Source organism: Xenopus laevis, chromosome 9_10L (assembly GCF_017654675.1).
Source record: "Xenopus laevis strain J_2021 chromosome 9_10L, Xenopus_laevis_v10.1, whole genome shotgun sequence".
Lineage (NCBI taxonomy): Eukaryota > Metazoa > Chordata > Amphibia > Anura > Pipidae > Xenopus > Xenopus laevis.
In genome coordinates this window covers 39,393,978-39,417,707 of record NC_054387.1, presented here as the reverse complement: position 1 = coordinate 39,417,707, position 23,730 = coordinate 39,393,978, and positions in this window count along the sequence as shown.

Below are 23,730 nucleotides of genomic sequence, written 5' to 3'. Positions count from 1 at the left end.
CTAAGCTTAGGGGTCATCGGAAAACATCAAGCAGAAAATGAGATTTGTCTGTCACAGAATCTGATGCAACAGGACCAATGTTAAATTCTTATACAAAATGCATTGGTTTCTGATCCAGGTAATATCTGAATTAATTACTAGTAAGCCTTGTATCATTATATACTGTACAGCGTGAGTCGGCCTCTAATCTCAGACAGCAGCCCAGAGCATGTGAATCAGAAGAAAAGCAGATGAGAAGCTAATGGTTCATCTTGAGAGGCGCAGATGGTCGCTAATGTTCAGGGCTTTTGTTGCCTTGGGCTAGTAAACAAACTCAAAAAATAACTAAGAATTGCTAGCCTGCTTCTTTTTAAAGCTTTAGTTCTCCTTTAAAGTCATATGATTTTAAGGGAAGACTTCACTTAAGTCAGGAGTCAACCGTCTCCTGCAATAAGTGCTTGGATTTGGTCAAAACCAATTGTAAGGCATACGTAGGCAAGAGTTTCAGTAAAGTATGTTATTGGTGCCTATAAATAGGAGGGCAGGGGCAGCTACTTTTATACACTGTGGTTAATAACATAGCTGCTCTTCCTTGTCTTTCAGCAGCTGCACTGTGTCTGATACATATACAGCTGCCAGGGTCCTTTTAATAAATGTAATTGGAGTAGGGCAAAATATTTGCTGGGGGGGGGCCCTTGGTGTCAAGTTCCATCTTTGCAAGGATTAAATGAGAAAAGAGGGCTTGTTTACTCTTAGGTGTCACATTTCACCTGAACTACCAATCACAACATTGCTTTCATTGTCTAGCTTGCCCTGTACTAATAAGAGCTAATTCCTGAATGGTTTCCGTGGGTTACTCAAATTGGGCAATTTAGTGATGTACACTAATACAGTAAAGGAAAATAAAAAAGAAAATTGGTTGGCTGGCTAAAGCTCCCCATAGACGCGACGATTCTTCTTGCCGAACGACCGATTTTAGGGAAGTCCGACCAATCCTTCGAAATTATCGTGCGGTTACTGGGATTCGAACATCGTACATCTTACTATTTTTCAGCCGACATCAGTCAGGAAATTGATCGGCCAGGTCAAAAAATCTTTGTCGGTCCCAGTGCAATCTATCTATGTTTGCAGGGCCAAGCAGGCAGCTCCCCTTTGTTTTCCTGGCAAATTGGTCTTTTTAGTTGATGGTCAATTCCGAGAAAACGTTACGAGAAAATTGCGGTCTCACGATGAGGATCGGATCTTTTAAAAATCTCAACATCTATGGCCATCTTAAGCCTTTTGGGTATTGAAGATTGCTCTAGATGGAGATACATGATTGCCAAGGCCACATTAAATGTTTGTTTCCAAAGGGGTTAAATATGCAATGCTCTTGTAGTGAGTCTCTAACCAAGGATGCATCTTATTGCACTAATTGCCTCTCTTTTTCTCGCATGGACTGCACGAGGTAATGAACTTAGGGCTGCAGAAATGAGCCCGGAATTGGCGCTGTCTGCTGCTTAAAGGTAATAAATGCTAATTAGTAAGGATCGAGGAGACACGGGCAGGAGGGAGAGACAGAGATTTGTTTTCTGGAGACTTCGGGAAATACCAGATCATTAATTTGCTTTATGATTAGTGTAAAGGGATTGACACACTTACCTCTTTTTTTCGTACTATCCCGTAGAGATTCATGGGTGAGCGTCAGCATTCAATCCTTCATGCTGGAATGTTGGCAGATGTCACATTCACCCAGAGTGAAAAGCAAATTCAGCTCTGCCAGTCTGGCACTTCCATGCCAACCCCTTACTGGCTTGTTTTTACCATGTTAACCCCTACAACATAAATATATATTTATATGGCATGAAGCCTTCTTTAAAAATCTATAAATATGACAGTTGAAACTATCACAAAAATGACAGTTGAAAATTGTATATGTGTTCCATCTCACTGAATGGATTTCTGAGATAATCAAGTTACTCTTCACTATTATCAGATTTGTGTTGGAGATGGTTATAGTGAAAGAGGGTTAGCTCTAATACATTGTCTAGGCAAAGGGAGTACACACCACTGTATCTGACCAAACTGTCAATCAAAATATGACTCCAACTCCTGCCTGACTTCTGCAGGAAGAGAGACAGATTGCTCAAAGGATAAGTAAACCTTAAAGGGGGACAATCTCGGAAACAAACTTTATAAATACAATCAATTAAATATTCTGCATCGGTTCTGAAATAATCATGTTTATCTTCACTGTCCCTCTCTCAGCATCTCTTTTTCTTCATTCTTTCTTAATGCAGCAGTTGGGCGTCAGATCATCATTGACAGTTATATCCAATATATCTTATAGGGGGCTTCCTTTCCTAGCAGATGAATTAGAGCTCACTCAAATAACTGATTCCAGTACAAACAAAATCTAAGAAAAGAGCTAACTTTTGCACAAATCCTGCATGTAGAGAGATATGATGTCTGGTGATTTTAATAGAGCGAGCTCTAATACATCTTCTAGGCAAAAGGAGCATAGACACCCAACTCCTGCATGAAGACAGAATAATGAGAAACAGATGCTGAGAGAGGGATAGTGAACATAAACTTGATTATCTCAGAAAAGATGCAGAATATTTAATTGATTATATTTAGAAGTTTCTCATTTCAATATAATGAAGCTTATATTACATTTTCAGTTTAGTGATAGTTCCCCTTTAAAAATAAGTGAATGTAAAATTGATGAGGGGCTATTCTAAGCACTTTTGCAATGTGCATTCATTATTTCTATTTTTAATTTCAAGATATTAAGGGATACATGAACTGTTAATATGAATGAATTTTGTTACAGCAGCGCCACCTGCTGGTCATTTTCTGACCAGTCTGACCACCAAGTAGTCAAGGACATTGTCAGGAAAAGAAAGAGGCTGCTCTGATGTTCTTCTGCTTAGGAAAAAAATAGAAACCTTTCTCAAATCTTACCTAAGCAGAAAAACATCAGAGCAGCCTCTTTCTTTCTCATGACAACTTCCTTGACTACTTGGTGGTCAGACTGTTTGGAATATGACCAGCAGGTGGGGCTGTTGTAACAAAACTCATTCATGTTAACAGTACATGTATCCTTTAATATCTTGGAATTAAAAAAAATAATGAATGCATATTGCAAAAGTGCTTAGAATAGCCCCCTCATCAATTTTACATTCACTTATTTTTAAGGGTTACTTATCCTTGAAGGGGAATACTGAAGAATGCTTTGATTATTTTGAATTTTGAATTGATTATATTTACAAGGCTTCTGAGATTAAGGGGCAGATGTATCAAGGGTCGAATATCGAGGGTTAATTAACCCTCGATATTTGACTGCCGAATTAAAATCCTTCCGACTTCGAATATCGAAGTCGAAGGATTTTGCGCAATTCGTTCGATCAAACGTTCGATCGAACAATTTGAAGGATTTTAATCCATCGATCAAAGGATTATCCTTCGATCATAAAATTGTTAGCTGCCTATGGGTACCTTCCCCATAGGCTAACATTGGCCTCGGTAGGTTTTAGGTGGCGAACTAGGGGGTCGAAGAAATTTTTAAAAAGACTACTTCGAATAGTCAAACGATTTTTAGTTCGAATCGTTCGATTCGAAGGTCGTAGTCGAAGGTCGAAGTAGCCAATTCGATGGTCGAAGTAGCCAAAAAAAACATTCGAAATTCGAACTATTTTTCCTCTATTCCTTCACTCGAACTTAGTGAATGGGCCCCTAAGTGTCTATTAAATTTTCATTTTCCCTCATTAATGGTTTATAGGAGACCCCAGCCTTACAGGTTGACCCTTGGTAAAATATATTATAGGTATGGAATCTAATACTGTTAAGCTTGGGACCTGTGTTACACTGGATAAAGGATCTTTCTGTAATATGAAGCATGATGCTAATAAAAAACAACCAACAGGATTGTTTTGCCATGAGCAAGGATTTATGCTAGTGCTAAATCTTATTGCTAAATCTAACCAATCTAATTGCTGGTTGTTTGCTATGGGCAACATCACCAGTGATGTTTTTCTCCAGTGTTGTACACAGCATGATAAATAGGCCCCTAATTTATAAAGAATGATGTACTGTGTTATTACAGAGGGGAAAAAAACAAATCTGCCCATTCACCAAATGACAATAGACCAGCTAAATTATTAATATGAACTTGTAGATGTCTGAGTTCTGCTGCACCACTATTCATGGACAAATATTCCTATGCTAATGGAGGATTTAGAGTTAGTGCTGAAATGTACTTCTCTACAGGGAGACAGTAAATGCCAGCTTTTGTCAGCAAAAGCACATACAAATAAACAATGGCAGTCTTCGCTAGCTGAGATCTGTTGATTGTACACATTGTAAGGGACTGTGCCAGCCTCCAAAACATTGCAGTGATGCCCCTTCACTAGTTCAGCCAATGGTGCCAGCCATTCCGGCACGCTCTCTCTCATAAATCTTTTTATTTGTTGATATAAACTGTGCCAAAATCTTCAAGGAATGAACCTATTAAATCTTTATCGGAATGTGTTATATTTATAGATATATCAGGATTGGCTTTGGCATGATTCTCAATGATTTCCTTAACAAACAAGAAAGTGCCAGTTATGCCAGGATCTGTGCTGCGTGGATGGGAAGTGTTAGTTTTGCTTAAAGCACACATCGTGCCAAAGACTTATTTACATTCAGCCGGCATCACAAATCCTGCTTAGATTCAGTCATGCCAGTTCCTTCACTGGCAAGTGGGAGCAGACCCTTGTAGACTGAGCATTTTCTGTTTTTCTGTCCAATCTTAAATTTAAAGGGGATGCAAACCCAAAAATACACTTAAGTCTATAGTTATAATGTCGTTATATACTTATGTATAAAATGCTGGACTGACCCCTTCTCAGTTTTTTGTATATGCTATCTTAAAATGTGATAATTGTACTGAAAAACTGTTATTAAAAATGTTAAGTTAACTGCTGGTTAGTTATGCACAGGTCGAGATGAAACGCGGGAGTCAGTTGGGTTCAGATAAACCAGCTGCCCGCAGAGGTGGGTGGCTGCCATATTCACCAACAGTCCAGCCTCCCTGCACTGTCAGAAACCCACTTGTGAGGGGGCAGCGTTTTTTATTCTTAGGGCTCTTACTGACGAGCTGTTGAAGCTGCGCTCCCCTGGGTTCCGTTTTTATACGTTCAGCCGCAGGGGAGCGCAGGAATAGATGCATTTAGTTTTTTTCAATGGGGCTGTACTCACACAGGCACGTGTAGGCGCTGAACGCAGGTTGAGACCCAACATGCTGCATTTTTCCTGCGTTCGTCGCCTACACGCGCCGGTGTGAGTACAGCCCCATTGAAAAAAGCTAAATGCGCCTATTCCTGGGCTCCCCTGCAGCTGAACGCAGAAAAATGGAACGCAGGGGAGCGCAGCTTCAACCGCTCTTAAATAAGAGCCCTTTATCTTGCATTCACTACACCACCTTTGATTACATAGGAGAAGTGGCAGGGCGTGAGTTTATAAATCTTTTGGCCAGGTTAGTTTAAGGCCTTTTAGGGTTGGATGTGATTTGAAACATCTTCCACCTGGGCATTACTACAGCTGGTTCTGACTATTGAAACAATAGTCTTTTTCTTTTTGTATGTTTATAACTATCCTGGCCAGATCAGCTGCACTTCCTTTGTATTTTTATTTGGAGTGCTCCCACAAATTCCCCTTTTTTTGTATCCCCCCCCTTTTCTGACTATTGAAACAATGTAAGAGCTTGCATGCTGCTTTCATAGGTCTGTTAATCGTCTGGTTTTTGCTAGATTATTTTAAAAGTCAGAACCAGCAATGCAGAGATTAGACAGGGTCAGGAAGGAGCTGCTTTTAGTAGCGGGTTTTACTTACAAATAACCATTGAAAATGTGTAATTGATTTACATTGGAAAGTTTCATTTATTAGATGTTTTATTGTGAATTTAAGATCCCTTTTAAATGCTGAGCAAGATTTATAGTTTTGTTTTATTCTACCTAAAAGGGGCATAATAGTAACATTTAAATATATTTTTTCCAAAAAATTTGCTTTTTCCCCCAAAACTGTGCGCGGTTTTGTGTTGCTCTCTTCTCCCTCGCTGCTCGCAAGGTTCTGGGCAGTTGCAGGTAGCAGGACTTAGAAACATTTAGCAGTGGAATTAGTTCCAAATCTCAAAAAAGCATCATGCATCTGTTTCTTGTAGGAGCCTCCGAAACAGGCACGTATGAGGCTTTTCTGTGATCCGGAACTGGTTCAGTCCTGTAGCTGATGGTCGCCTAGAACTGTTTGAGTTATCTTTATAAAAGTAAAGTATTTTTTTAATAAAAATGGTAGGGATGCACCAAATACGCTATTTTGCGTTTCACCCGAATCCTTCATAAAAGATTTGACCAAGTACTGAACCGTAATTTGCATATGCCCATTAGGGCAAGAAAGGTTTAAAGAAAACAGCACATGGTTAAAAATGTTTTAACTTCCTTGAGTGTGTCACAAAGTCACATGATTTTTAGGATTCCGATTTAGTTCAGCCAGACCCTTGGATTTGACCAAATCCGATTTCTACTGAAAAAGGTCGTATCCTGAACCGAATCCTGGATTAAGTGCATCCTTACAAAATGTTTTTTTAATGTTTTTTTAATTAAAGTACGGTAGGGAGTGGCTTGTTTTTTTTTTCTTAATAAGTAACATGGATTTCATTTATCGTGTATCCTTTAATTTTCAGGTACACTTAACTGTAAATGTACCAGATGGAGACCTATCAGTATAATGTAATGACAATATCTTAAAAGGTTTTGTGTTCTTTCTGATCCATCACATGCCTGTTCCAACTTCTATCTGTTTTAGTGCTTTCTCCATCATCTTCCCCTTTATTGTTCTTCACTCGCCATCATTACAAATATAAAAATAGAATGCTTCTATCTTCTGAAAAGAGCTGAAAACAGCCAAATTACTGGCCTAGAATGACTCTCATCTCTTTGGAAGAAATGCAGACGCAAAGCAAGCAGTAGCTGTTCTGATCAGTGGGGCGTGGCTAATAACCATTTATTTACAGGAAGGAAACATTTGCAGACAACCACAAAAAAATCAAAACATTGCAAAATAATCTGAAATGAATTTCTACTTACATCACAAAAGCATTTTCTCTTGCATACAAATTCCAAAGATGATAATATGCTTTGGTATATAGCTCTTTTAAAGCAGACATACTCCAATCAAGCAGAACAAGGGATGTAGTTGGTTTGGGCTGAAATTTGCTGATTCGTGTTGGGTTTGGGTTGGGTGATGGTCAGACTAGGTTAGGTATGTTGTAGCTTATTATTGCACAGCTCCCAACCGTCCCGTTTTTAGAGGGACAGCTCAACCCGCAGTCCCTCGTTGGTACTGGAAAGTCCTGTTTTCTCTGCACTGAACAGGCAGAAAAAGAAACAAAGTTTCTAACTTAATTAGCTTTTGGCAGAGAGCCCAGAACAGCCACAGCAGAAGATAAGTATACTTTTGTAACAATTCCGAGATAAGCAAATGAGTAATTGTAACAATATAAGATAACAGGTCCCTTGGGAAAAGTTAGACTCACAGCTTAAAGGGAAATTCGCCTTCATTAGCAAAACTGTTATAACTGAAAAAAAAACACAGCAATATGTTCAAACTTTGAAATTTGGTAAATGAACATGGTAATTAGGGGATGTGGCCACTAAATTGGGCGTGGTCAAAAATAAAGCAACTTTTTTGTCCCTCTTTTTATTTCCAAAATATTGGGAGGTATGTTATTGATCTTCGGTGCACTGATAGTCTTGCCCTTTTGATGTAATTAGAGAAAGCTGGTCTGGCATGGGCCCTTAACTCCCTTCTACCCTGTGGCTGGCGTTTATAAAATGCAGGTTATTGAGGGTTCAGGAAATTCATGTCCCATGCATCACCACTAGTATTCCATAGCAACCAGATGTTTGCCTTTAAACAGCTCACAAGTAAATACTGCTGTTGCTCTGGGTGTAGACATCGTACGCCTTATACCTACAGGCCCTACATTATAGTGTCAATGTCAGACTGGAGACCTATCTGTTGCCTAGGGCCCACCAGGATTTCACCTGATATCCCGGTGGGCCAGTCCAACGCTGAGTTTGTCTCTTAATTAAAGGGACAGAATACCCCTTTGTTCAACATGAGTTCAATGGATAGGGTTTGGGCTGAGCATACTTTTTACCTGTTATTTTAAACTCAGTATAAATCTATGGCGTTGGTTATTTCTTGAGCTAAACAGGATAACTGAAGCTACTCCATGTTTGGCTCTTGTGACATAGATAATTAGATTCCCAGTGCACAGCTTATCCCCGTGCATAATGAGCTTTTGTTAACAAAACAGGCACCACAATGGGGTAAGCAAGGGTTAGGGCTGTATAATGGTAATCCAATTATCTACCTTGCAAGGAACAAACATTTTAAAGTTTTAATTTCCTGCTTAGCTCAAGACATAGAAAAAAAACATTGATTTATTTTTCATTAAAACAACAGGAAAAAAAATATGTCAGCAAAAGCTCAATTCATTGAACTTGTGTTGAACAATATTTACTAATTCTCAGGACATTTTCGATCACCCCATGTCTGTGGTTGTTACCGGCAGTCTAATTGGTAATACTGATAAAGTGGACCCAGGTGTTTGTAAATATGGAAGGCAAGAGCGATTCTCAATCCCCTGCCACCCTGAGGCGGCTTCTGTGCCCCCCTCACCCTGCACTCACCTTTCCGGGGGTCATGAGGCAAGTTTTTCAACTTAAGAGTGTAAGCTCCACTGGGGCACTGCTCTGAATGAATAACAGTCTCTGTAAAGGGGCGTGTATCATGCCGGTGATATATAAATAAAGCATTAAAACATTACTTTTAAAGCGTTAAACATTGTAGTCTAACAACATCAGGATGGGATTCTTAAACAAAATCACTGCTCAGTAAAACTTTTCCCTAACTCTCCAGAGCTAGTGGCACTCTAATACTTCTAAGGGCTCTTACTCATGAGCGTTTTTACCTGCGCTCCCCTGCGTTCCGTTTTTCGGCGTTCAGCCGCAGGGGAGCGCAGGAATAGACGCATTTCATTATTTCAAATGGGGTTGTACTCACACAGGCGCGTGTAGGCGCCGAACGCAGGAAAAATGCAGCATGTTGCGTCTCAACCTGCGTGCGGCGCCTACATGCGCCTGTGTGAGTACAGCCCCATTTGAAATAATGAAATGCGTCTATTCCTGCGCTCCACTGCGGCTGAACGCCGAAAAACAGAACGCAGGGGAGCGCAGGTAAAAACGCTCATGAGTAAGAGCCCTTAGGCTAATGCCACACGGGGGCTGATCTTGGCCTACGGACAATTAGCCCCAACATTGACATTACCTCTCTTCTTTGCCTGCACCCAGAACTACTACATGGGCCTGGGTGCAGGTACACACAGCAGATTTCCATGCTGAAACACCTGGGCTGATGCAATGGTTCTGGGTGCAGGTAAAGAAGAAAGATAATGCCAGCGTTGGGGCTGATTCTTGGTCTGCACTTCTCTACAGGGAAAGATCAGCCACGTGTATTATTGACCTTAGTGAGAATCCTGCCTCCTCTCTTCATTCTTTGTTCATGCAATTGAAGGAGATCCCCCAGCACCTAAATACCACTTTATCTGCCTTTCTGATGTTTGATTACAATTAAATAGCAGCAAGCCATAATTGCATGGTAATCTCTCTCTGTCAGATAACAGTGAAATTAATGCTCCTCTTGCCTCTGTAATTAAGTACTAGAGAAGTAATTTAGAGGGCAAATGACTGAAAATAGGAGAGTTTTTGCTTTTCCCCTTAAAACTGTAAACCTTTATAAATGTAAATGGATGGGAAGCACTAAAGAGCATGACCAGCTCATATGGTATTTTACAGTGTGCATATTCCCATTAACTGTTAAAATAAAGCCCATGCGTTGCTTTAGAATCTAAAAGGGTTAATAGCGATAAAAAAAAAAAAAGCAGGCTCCTCTTTAATCTCGCACATTTCCATCTGTATTCTAAGAGAACAAGAAAAATCCTATTGGAAATATTGATGTTGAAGCGACAGTTATTGTGTCAGTAAAGAGAGCGAGGGGAAACTGATTAGCAGTAAATTAGTCTTGAGAGAGGCAAGGAGTGCTGGAAGAGCAAGAACAGAATGAGCCAATTTTTTCTGGGGCCGGAATGGAAAATGTCTTTTCAGAATAGGGTTAAAGGACAAGGGAAAAAAAAATCTAAGATCTGCTGAAATGCATTATTTTATTTCTCTGAACTGCAAGTAGGAACATTCTGTAGAAAATAGTAAAATGATCTCTCTTTTAATTGTTTTCATTATTCATCTCCTTGCAACCGGCACTTGACACTTCTTGTATTCTTTGCTGTTGGTGTGGAATTAAAGCAACACTGTGGTGAGCCCCCTGCCTACTCTCTTACCAAATAAACCCAGGGAACAGGTTTTTAAAGGAAACCTATACCATATATATATATATATATATATATATATATATATATATATATATATATATATATATATATATATATATATATATATATATATATTTTCAAAATGGACCAGCACACCGTTTATCTTCAATCAAAAAAAGTGTTTATTCTTCATACACTGTGCATCCAACGTTTCGGCCTGCATTCAGGCCTTTATCACATTATACACATTGACTAAGCACCCGGCTTAAGACTTTGAGATTGGAGTGCAAGTGTCCATATTGGTATATATATATATATATATATATATATATATATATATATATATATATATATATATATAAATATATCGTCTTTCACAGCCCTGTAAATAGTAAGGGGACAAAAAAAGAAAATATTGGATAATCCCATAATAAAAATGCAGGTAATTTTAAGTACTAAAGTCCATCCCTGTGACTCATAAGCCTCTGTGGTCGCACACAAATCAAGGGCACACATGCTAGGTGACATCAGCCAATGAATGGATAGAGGTGGGACAGAGCCCTGTCAGGTATCCAATGACTGAAGAACATCTAAAATGGGGGCTCACTGTAAAATATGTAATGGAAAAATATTGATGCCAATTTGCAAAGAAAGGTCACGTAATAGACCATAAATGATCTGTTGGTTGAAGGACAAGGCAACTGAGAAAATAAACATTTACCATATGAGATGCCATTGAAAATTATGCATATTTTGCTTGCTTTTGGCTGCTGTTCTGCTCTTCAATTTAATGGAACCTTCAGGGAAGCTTAACTTAAGCTGGCCATAGACCTAAAGATCCGCTGAAACCCGCAAGGCCCTGCTCAATTTAGCTGGTTCCAGTGTTGAACCTTGGGGTAACACTAAGCTGATAAGGGCTGGGGTTAGGGGTGATTTCTGCCAGCATCACTTTTATTCTTTAAAGTCTTAAATTGTTTACAGGTCCTGGGCTCACTGAATTGTGCTTGCTAAGATACTGTGTACAAGGTGCTTTTGCCCAATAGTGCTCATGTGTGCTAGAGCTGTGAGCTAATTTGCATCAGTGAACAATGCTATGTATTCCCATTTACCATATACATACTGTAATTGATGCAAATGTTTGCATTTCTAGCATCTGCTGCAACATTTTGCTACTGATTGCAATCGTGAGAAATGATTCTGCAACTTTTTTGCATATGGGGCAGATTATTAAAATCTGATGCTAATTGCACTGATTTCTGTGCTGACATGTAGTAATTATCTGTATTAATTTAGACCTAGAAAATCCCTAGCTCCCTTAATTCCCCTTCTAGACGCCTTAAAAAGGACATGGGACACCCTATATAAGACTACCAGTACAGATAACTCACTCTCACCGGATATGCCCCTGTGGCATAATGCTCTTATAAGCTGCTTTGTTGTGTTTCGGGGGGGGGGCTTTTGGGCAAGAGTGGGAGTCAAACTACTGTAACACTTAACACAAGCAGGAACTTTCAGAACCCTAGATCAATTTCAACAATGTTCAGGTTTGGCAGGCCTGTCGGTGTTTAGCTATATACAAATGCAGCACCTATACCACTCACAATTTCAAAGGGATCCACCCTAGATACAACATACCACAGTAGAATCTATAATTTAACCTCCAGACAAACTAAAGTTAGTATCCAAAACATATGGGAAGGCAGGGGCATTCATTTAGCTTGTGAGCACCATTTTGCTCTCCAACCCCTTGGATGTAACTCCCAGTGATCTCAAAGCAGGAGCTTATTTTTGAGGCGAGTTTTGGTTGTATAAAAACCAGGTGCACTGCCAAATAGATTGATGTTGCTCACGGGTTCAAAAGGTTGGGGATCCCTGATTTAGAGACTGATGACTGGGAAGAGGTAGAAGAGAGCCTCTGCTCTATCTCCCTCTTATAAGCACAAGAGATAGGCTAATTCACTGTAAAATTATACATCAAACTTACTTGACACCAAAAAAATGCACCTCATGGGTCACCTAGAACACTCCAGATGCCCTCGCTGCAAAGTGCCCGATGTGGACTTTATGCATCTGATGTGGCATTGTCTGGAGGTCCAGAGGTTCTGGAGACAGGTTATGCAGTTCTTATGAGATGAACTTTCTCTACCTAAAGTGCTGGACCCAACTACCTGCCTGCAGGGCCTAATGAACTCTTTTGTACCCAGAACCACCTCTAGACTACTTATGCAACCACCCATTTTTTATGCCAAAAAAACGGTGGCCCTGCATTGGATGGGTCCCTCTCCTCCTACACTTGCCAAGTGGATCAGACTATTTGACTCCCAGCTGGAACTTTACAGGCTAATCTACTTAGCTTGCGGCTACCCGGAAAAGTTTGAAAAAATATGGAACCCCTGGCTTGACTCACCAGCAACCACCGTCCTGTAACACTATCTATGAGCACTTCGCCCTTCTTCTATTCTACATGTTTTATATGCAAAATAATAAAAAAATACTATTAAAAAAATGATCTGTATTAATTACTAATCAGCCTTATAATGTATTATATTCTAGGTGTACTGTATATTTTGAGTCAGTCTCAGTAAGTGACAGCAGCAAAGAGCATGTATAGTGAATCAGCAGAAAAGAAGATGGGGAGCTACTGGGGCATCTTTGGGGGCACATATCTTCCCTGCTAAATGGCCATGGTTGCCTTGGGCTGGTACTGAAACCCAAAACATAATGTACAACATTTCTAGCCTACTTCTTTAGTTAAGCTTTAATTCTCCTTTAAAATGTTTAGATCTTTTTCCCCCCACAGCTACTCTACTTTCAGGTATCAGTGGCAGCAGTACAGCTCTCAGTGTCGTCACTGCACCCCCTGAAGGCTAAATGGTGCTTAGGATGAAGACGTGTTCTGCAATGAGCAATGAGAGTTGACTCATACAACTTGCCTAGCTTTAGTGCCTCCAGACATATAAATAATGCTTTTCCTGTACAATAAGCTTGCCATATTGTTAAATATGTACCTTGCAGGCAACCCAATGTAATAACAAATACAGATGCTAAACCAAGAATGTACTTTTAATGAAATACACATAAAAGGCAAGGAAAGATATCAATCAATAGGACATTGGCAGCAAAGACACATTAAACTTTGTTTAAACTTATGGTGCCTCAGTTCTAGCTCGGATGTGGAAATTAAAAAAAAACTTGGGGAAATTGCAGATAAAAGGGGTAACTCCTGAGAATTGACAGTTATGCCTGAAGCTACACATTGTTTTTATTAAAGGGGTGGTTCACCTTCCAACATTTTCTTCAGTTCAGTTGTTTTCAGATATTTCACCCGAAATAACGACTTTTTCCAGTTACTTTCTATTTTCTATGTGTGATCGTTTTTCTAATATTCAAGTGGAAAGTGTCATGTTTCACCTTCTAAAGCAGCTTTGGGAGGGGGGGTCGCCGACCCTGTAAATTACTGAGCTACCAGAATGAAACACCAGAGACACGAACCTTCAACTTTAAACTTAGATTTTGAAAAAACGGTAAAAAATAAATAATGTTAAGTATTTGAAAAAATTCTGGGGAACAATCTGAAAACAAATGAACTGAAAAAAAAGTGTTTGGAAGGTGAACAACCCCTTTAGGGTCAGGACACACAGGCAGATTCAGGGAGATTAGTCGCCTGGCGACAAATCTCCTCTTCTCTGGGGCGACTAATATCCCCAAACTGCCCCCCGCCAGCTAAAATGTAAATTGCCGGCAGGATGGCACTCGGCGTGATTCATTTTCCGAAGTCGACTAATCTCCCTGAATCTGCCTGTGTGTCCTGTCAGAGACGGTCAGGGACATAACAAGCCGTAGCTGGGTCGGATAAGGACAGTTAAAGGTAGCTATACACAGGCAGATTGAATGAGTCATTAGCAACTTAAAGGACCAGTAACAATTTTTTTTTTTTTTTTTAATTTGTTTCTTTTTGACGAAGGTTTAAAAATCGGGTTGGGGGGAGGACTGCATCCACTTTTACATCTTTTTTTGTGTATTTTTGCTCAATGATGTGATCCCCACCCCAGTGGCCTGCATTTCCCGGATCAACTCATGGTGCCTCGTTAAACGAGCAAATCTTTAAATGTATAACCATGCTCCCTGCCTCATTTATTTTTCTTAGCACATGAGTGGGTCACATACGGCACAAAAAATAAATGAGGCAGGTCTATCAAGGTCCCAGGCAGCAAATATGGGAGTCGTAACCTAACATTTTTGACAAAAATTCTTATATGCGAAAGGGATGGACGAATTTGACCCGTTTCGCCAAAAATTCACCGCTGGCAAAATGTCGCCGACGCCCATTAAAGTCTATGGGCGTCAAAAAAATTTGTTGCGCGATGAAAATTTTTTGACGCGTCTTTTTTTTTGACGCACGATGTCATACAAGTCTATGGGCGTCATTTTTGCGGCTAAACAAGGCTAAAAAATTTGCCCATCCCATATCATGAACAATAAGGGGCACATTTACTGAGGGTAGAATATCGAGAGTTAAATCCTTCGACTTCAAATATCGAAGTCGAAGGATTTACCGCAATTCATTCGATCGAAGAAAAAATCGTTTTAAGGATTTTAATCCATCAAACGATTTTCCTTCAATCAGAAATTGCCTAGAAAGCCTATGGGGACCTTCCCCATAGGCTAACATTGGTGCTCGGTAGGTTTTAGGTGGTGAAGTAGGTGGTCGAAGTTTTTTTAAAGAGACAGTACTTCGTCTATCGAATGGTCGAATAGTTGAACGATTTTTAGTTCGATCGCTTGATTCAAAGTTGTAGTCGAAGGTCGAAGTAGCCAATTCGATGGTCGAAGTAGCCAAAAAATTCGAAATTCGAAGTATTTTTTCTTCTTATCCTTCACTCGAGCTAAGTAAATGTGCCCCTAATATATGGCAGTTTAGAAGACCAGTATGAGACCTATCTATAACTACAGAGACATTCTTCTATCTTGCTTCCCTTCTCCCTTAATTAAATATAAATGTTGATGTGGTAAGAATAAAAATACGACACAATGGGAACCTGTGCATCTGAGTGTACCGTGTAATACACTTTGTGGCATGGCCGTGGCACAGTGTCCATATCCCTCTGTTGATGGTGGCACATCTTACTCACAGCTGCAGTTCTCTGGGCACAGACTATGGAAGAGTAAAAGATGGAGTGTAATGGTCACAGAGGGACTACAAACATGCTGGCTTGTGCAAATGCCATAGCTCTTTATAACAGCAGAACTGCAGTGTGGGGAATAAGTTGCCTTTGTTGTAGTTTAATTTCTATCCTCAGTGCTGACTTTGTATAGAGAGAGAATTGGAGTAGGAGTGTGGCTGGTGCTTGATGGTGAGTTTTAGAAGGCCGTGTCTTGTTTGGTGGTTTTACTGAACTTACTCCCTCCCCTGGGTGTCTTACTTGCAAGTGCTTAGGGCTTCATTAAATGCTTTTACTTTCCAGACTCACAGAGCTGTCGCTGCACCACCACAGATGTATTCTTTCTATGTAACAAATGTCTGCATGGGATTCTGAGCAGGAACATGAAGATAAAGAAAGGGCTAAAATGAACATGACATGACAGAGGTCAGAGTGGTCACCACCGCTTGGTACACTTTGCTAACTTAACATCTTTCACTGCCTGGGCTTTCCATCTAATTGTACTGGATTAGCAGTTTAAAATTGCTAAAATCTCAGAAACCACTAGAAATAGAATATTAGTAAATTTGAGAAAATACCCGAACCTTGGTTAAATGTCAAACCTCGTGTACCCCTCCCGGATGACTGAATTATAGAAGTGCTCCGAAATAAATGATGATAATTGCTAACTATGGTATATGCATGTTTGTGTTGTTTACTTTGTTTTTGTTTAAAATTCAAAATAAAAACCGTAAAAAAAATAGATTTGTGAAACTGCCAAAAGTGCTCAGAGAGAAGAATTTTCATATGTTCAGCCTTAAGACTGGTGTGAGCATCTAAAACTATTAATATCTCACAAACCTCAAAACAGAAAATTAATGTAAATTCAAAAGTGCTCCCAAGATCCCTATGATTAAGTTTACATCAATTAATTTTAATTAATTTTAATTTTCATGTTAAATATATTTTTCCTTTTTTATAAATGATATACCATTCTATATAATCAATAATAATCATTGCTTCATGATGCTTAGTGAGCTGGAGTGTCCACTTATAAACAGTAAAAGGGCACATACAATTATGTACTTTAGGCTTGATCCCAACTAAGATATAATTAATCCTTATTCGAGGCAGAACAATCCTGTTGGGTTTATTTAATGTTTACATTATTTTTAAGTAGACTTAAGGTATGAAGATCCAAATTATGGAAAGATCCCTTATCCGTAAAACCTGTGCATTCTGGATAGCAGGTCCCATACCTGTATTTATTACTCTAATGACCCCTTTGTTCTATCAATGTACTATTCTGCTGTACAGCGCTCGTAAATAAGAAGAGCTATATAAATAAACGTACACCTACATACATACAGACATATGAATATATATATATATATATATATATATATATATATATATATATATATATATATATATATATATATTGTGTGTGTGCATGTATTAGAGTACCATGCTTGTATGTAAAGTTTCAAGGCTTTGGCATTTAATATGTCAGCTGGAGAGGGATGCAGTAATGGAAGCCCACAGAGTGAAATCCAGGTCACGCACACACATTACCTGAACACATTTTAAAAGCCTAAACATCATTAAATGGTTAAATGTGGATCTGGCAACTTGGGCCGGCCTCATATATCGTGCCTGGCAGTGAAGGGCACAGAGATATAAATTAGCGTCCCGGCCAGGGGCAGAGGAACATTTTATGTGTGTGCACGTGTTCAATCAATAAGGTTGAGATGTGCCATAAATCACAACCTGCAACTATCCTCCAATTGCACTGCTCCTGGGGAATGGGAACAGGAGCCGCTAGGAGTTATAGGGAGTGATTTTATGCAGTAATAGGATGAATTAAAGGTAGAGGTTATATAGATCAACAGGAAGGCTTATGGGAAAGCAGTGTAAGGAGCAATAGATGGATTTATGTTGAGGGTTATATGAGCAATAGGAGGGGGCTACAGGGAGCTGAGATATAGAACATTTGAAGGCATAATAGGAGACAATAAAGGGAAGGTTATATGGGGTAATAGGAGGAGTTAAGGTGAGGGTTATCTTGGGTTATAGGGAGTGTCAACGGAACAAGGGCAATTATAGGGAGGGTTTCATGGATCAACTGGAAGAGTTATAGGGTGAACTACAGTTAGCAATAGGAGGGGTGACAGAGATGTTTATATGAAGCAATAGGAAGACTTTTAGGGAGGGTTATATGAGCAATAGATTATGGGGAGGTTTGGTGCAGTAATAGGGATTATTATATTGAGCTGTAGGAGATATAAGGATATTAAAGAGCAAGAACAGGGTTATACTGAACAATAGGAGTTATAGGGAGGGTTATACGGAGCAATAGGAGGAGTTATAAGGAGGGTTATATGGAGCAATAGAAGGAGTTATAGGGAGAGTTATATGGAGCAATAGGAGGAGTTATAGGGAGGGTTATATGGAGCAATAGGGGGAGTTATAGGGAGGGTTATATGGAGCAATAGGAGGTGTTATAGGGAGGGTTATATTGAGCAATAGGAGGAGTTATAGGGAGGGTTATATGGAGCAATAGGAGGAGTTATAGGGAGGGTTATATGGAGCATTAAGAGGAGTTATAGGGAGGGTTATATGGAGCAATAGGAGGAGTTATAGGGAGGGTTATATGGAGCAATAGGAGGAGTTATAGGGAGGGTTATATGGAGCAATAGGAGGTGTTATAGGGAGGGTTATATGGAGCAATAGGGGGAGTTATATGAAGTATTATATGGAACAATAGGAGGAGTTATAGGGAGGGTTATATGGAGCAATAGGAGGCGTTATAGGGAGGGTTATATGGAGCAATAGGAGGAGTTATAGGGAGGGTTATATGGAGTAATAGGGGGAGTTATACGGAGGGTTATATGGAGCAATAGGAGGTGTTATAGGGAGGGTTATATGGAGCAATAGGAGGCATTATAGGGAGGGTTATATGGAGCAATAGGAGGCATTATAGGGAGGGTTATATGGAGCAATAGGAGGTGTTATAGGGAGGGTTATATGGAGCAATAGGAGGAGTTATAGGGAGGGTTATATGGAGCAATAGGAGGAGTTATAGGGAGGGATATATGGAGCAATAAGAGGAGTTATATGGAGCATTATAAGGAACAATGGGAGGGGTATATGGAACAATAGGAAAAGTTATAGGGGGTTATGTGGAAGAGTTGCAGGGATGGTGCATGGGAGTCCTTAAAGGGGGATTATCAGAGCATTGGGGGGGTTTTAGGATTTTCTTGTATGCAGCAAGTAATTTCTAGGACACCCTGATAAGGAGATAAAGGTGTTATAACAAAGAGGATTTTGGTGGGTTTACTAACAGGGGATATGCAACCATTAAGTACTTTAGTCAGCATTAAGAAAATGTATCAGGTTAATGAGAATAGGTGTCCATATCTGATAGATCAGTGTTAATCCTTTGTCTGTGTTGTTGTGAGGTTCTTCTGATGAGGCTGTAGAGCTGTGTGTAAATTTTGCTGGCTCAGACACATTTTAGTGAGTCCCATAAGCCCCTTTATAGCCGTTCAATAGCTTGAATAGAGTGAACGCATTTTTCTCCCTTCACATTAAAGACACATTTGTATCTCTTGGCCGCTGTGAGCACGGGGCCCAGTGGGTGCAGCTTTGCCAGGGTTCCAAGATTAAGCCAAGCCTGACAACCAGACTCCCCCTGGGGGTTAAAAGAACTGTACCCACAGATGGGTGGGGAATCGAACTTCTGGAGCTGCATCTTATAGAAAGAAGCAGCTCTAGTCGTAGGATTTCTGGGCTTTTGTACAGATCAAATGAAGTAGGTGGTAGGAGATTAGAAGATGAAGCCAGACACCTCCTGTCCGGTCGGCTAAGGGATTAGAGGCAGATATACAGCTGCCTCAGCGCCTGGCTAGCAGGATTGCTGTCACTATGACATGATCAGCGTAATGAGAAAAGATGTTATTATGCTGAATTACAAGGCCATCTAATCTTGTTCATTATGTTAATTACCTGCAACAAGGCGCATCAGAAAAAACAACAGGAAAACAGGGGACAGCGTGGTAAGGAAACAGCAGGCGCACTCCGAGTCTTGATGCTGCCCCCCTCCCACTGATGGACACTGACAAAAGGGAGCAATGAATTATACAGTCTGTCCCTCCCGCTGCGGGGCAATACTGAAGCACGCAGATACAAAGAGATATGGAGGTGGTCGACATAAAGATAGGCTTTCTAATGCATGGTATAGAGCAGCCAGAAATAGAATCTCACCCTAATCCTGCAGGGTGATACACCTGTCACTATGAGACATTTAAACTGTTCCCTCCTACTGCAGGGTGATACAATGTTTATTATAGAAGGGATATAATCAGACTATGGAAGGCAGAGGTTGCCCCTGCAGTATGGGGAGGGGGGTGTTAGGGTTGCCACTCTTTCTGGAAAAAAATACCGGCCTTCCTATATATTTAACTTTTTTCCCTATTAATAACATTGGGATCAGCCATCATTTTTACCTGTCAGGTCGGTAAAAAACCAGCCAGGTGGCAATCCTAGGGGGGGCAGAGACACAGACAGAAGGGAGTTGTGGGCTTCAGGGTGACATATTTCATACCTTCCAACTGTCCCATTTTCAGAGGGACAGTCCCTCTTTTGACAGCTCAACCCCCAGTTTGTACTGGAAAGTCCCGATTTTCTCTGCACTGAACAGCCAGAAAAAGAAACAATGTTTCTAACATAAATGACTTTTGGCAGAGAGCCCAGAACAGCCACAGTTGCAGATAAGATACTTTTGTAACAATTTTGAGATAAGCAAATAAGTGATTGTAACAATATAAGATAACAGGTCTCTTGGGAGAAGTTAGACTCACAGCTTAAAGGGCAATTCACCTTCATTAGCAAAACTGTAATAACTGAAAAAAAATAAGTTGAAACTTTCATAACCTGCCAAATTTTGTAAAATCAACATGGCAATTAGGGGGTGTGGTCACAAAAATGGGCGTGGTCAAAAAATTTGCCTCGCACAGCGCACCTCTTGTTATTTCCAAAATGTTGGGAGGTATGATATTTTTATAGATGACGGGCAGGGATAGTGATCCCCCCATCTACAGGGTGATACAAAAGTGAGTCATAGAGGATGTCCCTACTACTAAAGGCTGTTACACAGGCACCCCACAAGGAGCAGATTCACATACACCAAATTAATGCTGCTGTGGTGTGGCCCAGTATTGGTGATGGGAGATATTTGGCAGTACCTAATATGAATCAATACATGGCTACAGCATAAGTTTATTTATTGTTATACTGTCCCTTTAGGCCAGGGCCAGACTGGGCAGAAATCAGCCTGCTGAAATCCGTGAACAGTGGCTTTCGGTTGCATTTCAAGCCAAAATCCGCAGAGTCTGTGACACAATAGCTTCCGGAGGGAGCAGACAAGAAGATTCGGCTAGAAGCCGGGCTGAAATCAGCCTACGGACTTCAGCAGGCTGATTTCTGGCCCTAGCCACCAAGCGGAGAGTTAGTCGCCTGTGATAAATCTTCTTTACTGCAGGCGACTAATCTCCCCGAAATGTCTTCCAACTGCCAAGAATGGGAATCACCAGCAAGATGGCATAAGCATTATTTCGGTTTTCTGAAGTCTTCTGAAAAGATAAAACCAAAGCAACAAGTATGCCCTCCCATCGGTGTGTTGCATTCTTGCTGGTGGGAAGGCATTTCAGGGAGGTCAGTCACCCGCAGTAGCAACCAGTAGTAGTAGTATCACAGGCGACTAAATCTCCACGTGTGCCACCACCCTTAAACACCAGCCTCTGTGTTTTGGAGATTTCCTTAGAGATACGAAACTGAAAATATAAAGTTTACCAGCTGATTGTGAATCAATGATAGACGAGATGGATTTCTTTGTGCACGATGCAAATAAACCTCTAGTGTAAAGACAAAATGTTTGACTTTCCAGCCGCGTCTGCCCCCTCTCTGAGGGCCGCAGCTCTTACATGCTCACGTGGAGGTTATTTCTGTTGAACAATATCCAGGAGATAAAACCCTGGAGAGAGATCCTGATGGGCAAAGAGCAGGCAATTGTCTGTGATATCTCTATGGAGACCAGAGATAGAGGCAATGAAACCATCTGAAACGTATTATGTTCAATGAACATTGGTGTAAGGGGCGTGCTAGGGGACATACAGATACATTCCATGACATGGACTACTCTAATACAGGGTATATGTGATACAGATACTGCATATACAGGGCATTAGGGAACAGACTATCCTAATACAGGGACATATACAGGATACAGAGATTCTAATACATGGCATATATACCCCTGTTTAAGCATATTCTGTTTCCATATGCCCTGTATTAGAATGGACAGTGATTATCTTTATAGGGATAAAGGGTACAATTACACAGAGACCTAATACTCTGATACAGGGGGCATTACAATACTCTAACAGCAGCATGGGGCAAAGGATAATTGCAATCCAGAGCAATAGATACAGGGGTTGTCATAAAACATGGCTCGGGAGCAGGGTGTTGTGGTGCAGGGAAATAAGGACAGGTACTCTAACACAGGAGGCTGGAACTAAATATTGACAGTGGCGTAACTACTGGAGGAGCAGGGTGTGCAATTGGGCTAGGGCCTGCACCCCGCAGGGCCCCCCGGCAGTCACGCTGGCTGGAGTCGGCTGCAGCGCCGCACGGACGAGGGTGGGGGATGGGGCCCAGCTGCACGGCCCGCCCCCACCTAGTTCCGTCACTGAATATTGCAATTAAGAGAATAGGGACAGGAGTACTGCAACTCAGGAGTCTAGGGGCAGAGGGTATAGTGATATAGGGACAGGAGGTACTCTAACACAGGAGCTTGGGATAAAGGATACAGTAATAGAGGTAACAGGGACAGGAGGGACCATAACACAGAGGCCTAGGGCAGAGGATTATCATTTTGGGAGCTTGTATCCCAAGTGCAACGGTAAAAGGGACAGCATATATATCTGCATCTGACATATACTGTAGTGGGTTTCCTGACCCTGACTGACAGGCCAGGAAACCCACACCCAACCCTAATCCGCACCTGACCAGTAACATCATCGTCTTGCCTTGTATGCTACTTCTGTGTGCTCCTCTGGATAAAAGACTGGGAATCTTTGGGAGTAGTGAAGAAGTGTACTTCCCCAGTTTGATCCGCACACAACCCTAATGTGCAATGGTTGGTAAAATTTCCACCCAACCCGCAGTCAACCCACAGGTCATTCGGGTTTCAGGTCAACCCACATATCACTAGTCACTTTCACGCGCAGCTCATTCTTAAATTATTAAAATGTCAGCACTTATACTATTACTACTTGTTTTGCCTCTTTTTCTACCCCCCAACAAATAGACAAATATCAGCTTTCTCTGACACTGCTACACGTTTTGGGATTGAACAAAATATGGAAAGCAATTGCGAAAAAAGATGTTATTCCTGATGCAAATTTACACAGCTGTATACATACCTGGCGAGTATCAGTAGACAATAGGAATAGGTTCCCAAATGGTGGCCCTGCAGACTCTTATCATGAGGACTAGTTGAGGTGAAATTCTTTCATTTATACTGCTTTTTAAAGGGGTAATTCCTCTTAAAGTTAACTTTTCGTATGTTATAGAACAACTGATCTTCATTTTTCATAGTTTTTGAAATTTTCCCCTTCTTCTTCTTCTGACTCTTTCTAGCTTTCAAAAGGGCAGCCCATAAATTATTGCTCTGTGAGAAAACAATGCTGAGGTTCCAAACCGGAGAGGCCCTGAACAAAAAGCTAAATAATTTCAAACCGACAGATAATATAGAATGAATACAAATGGCAAAATGTCTAGAATATCACTGCCTACATGATACTAAAAGTAAATTTAAAGGCAAAGAACTGCTTTAATGAACTTATTCACTGGGTGGGTCATGGTCAAGAGTTTGGGCCAACCTGCAAAAGATATGTTGTGCTGGACTGAACCCACCCAACCTTTGGATCTGCTCACCCATCACTAGTGTGTAAATCAAACATACATATACACACCGGTACTTACTGATACAGGCATAAAGGCTCATTAAAGGGATACTGTCATGGGAAAAAAAAATTCAAAATGAATCAGTTAATAGAGCTGCTCCAGCAGAATTCTGCACTGAAACACATATTGTCAATTTCCCAGCTGCCCCTGGTCATGTGACTGGTGCCTGCA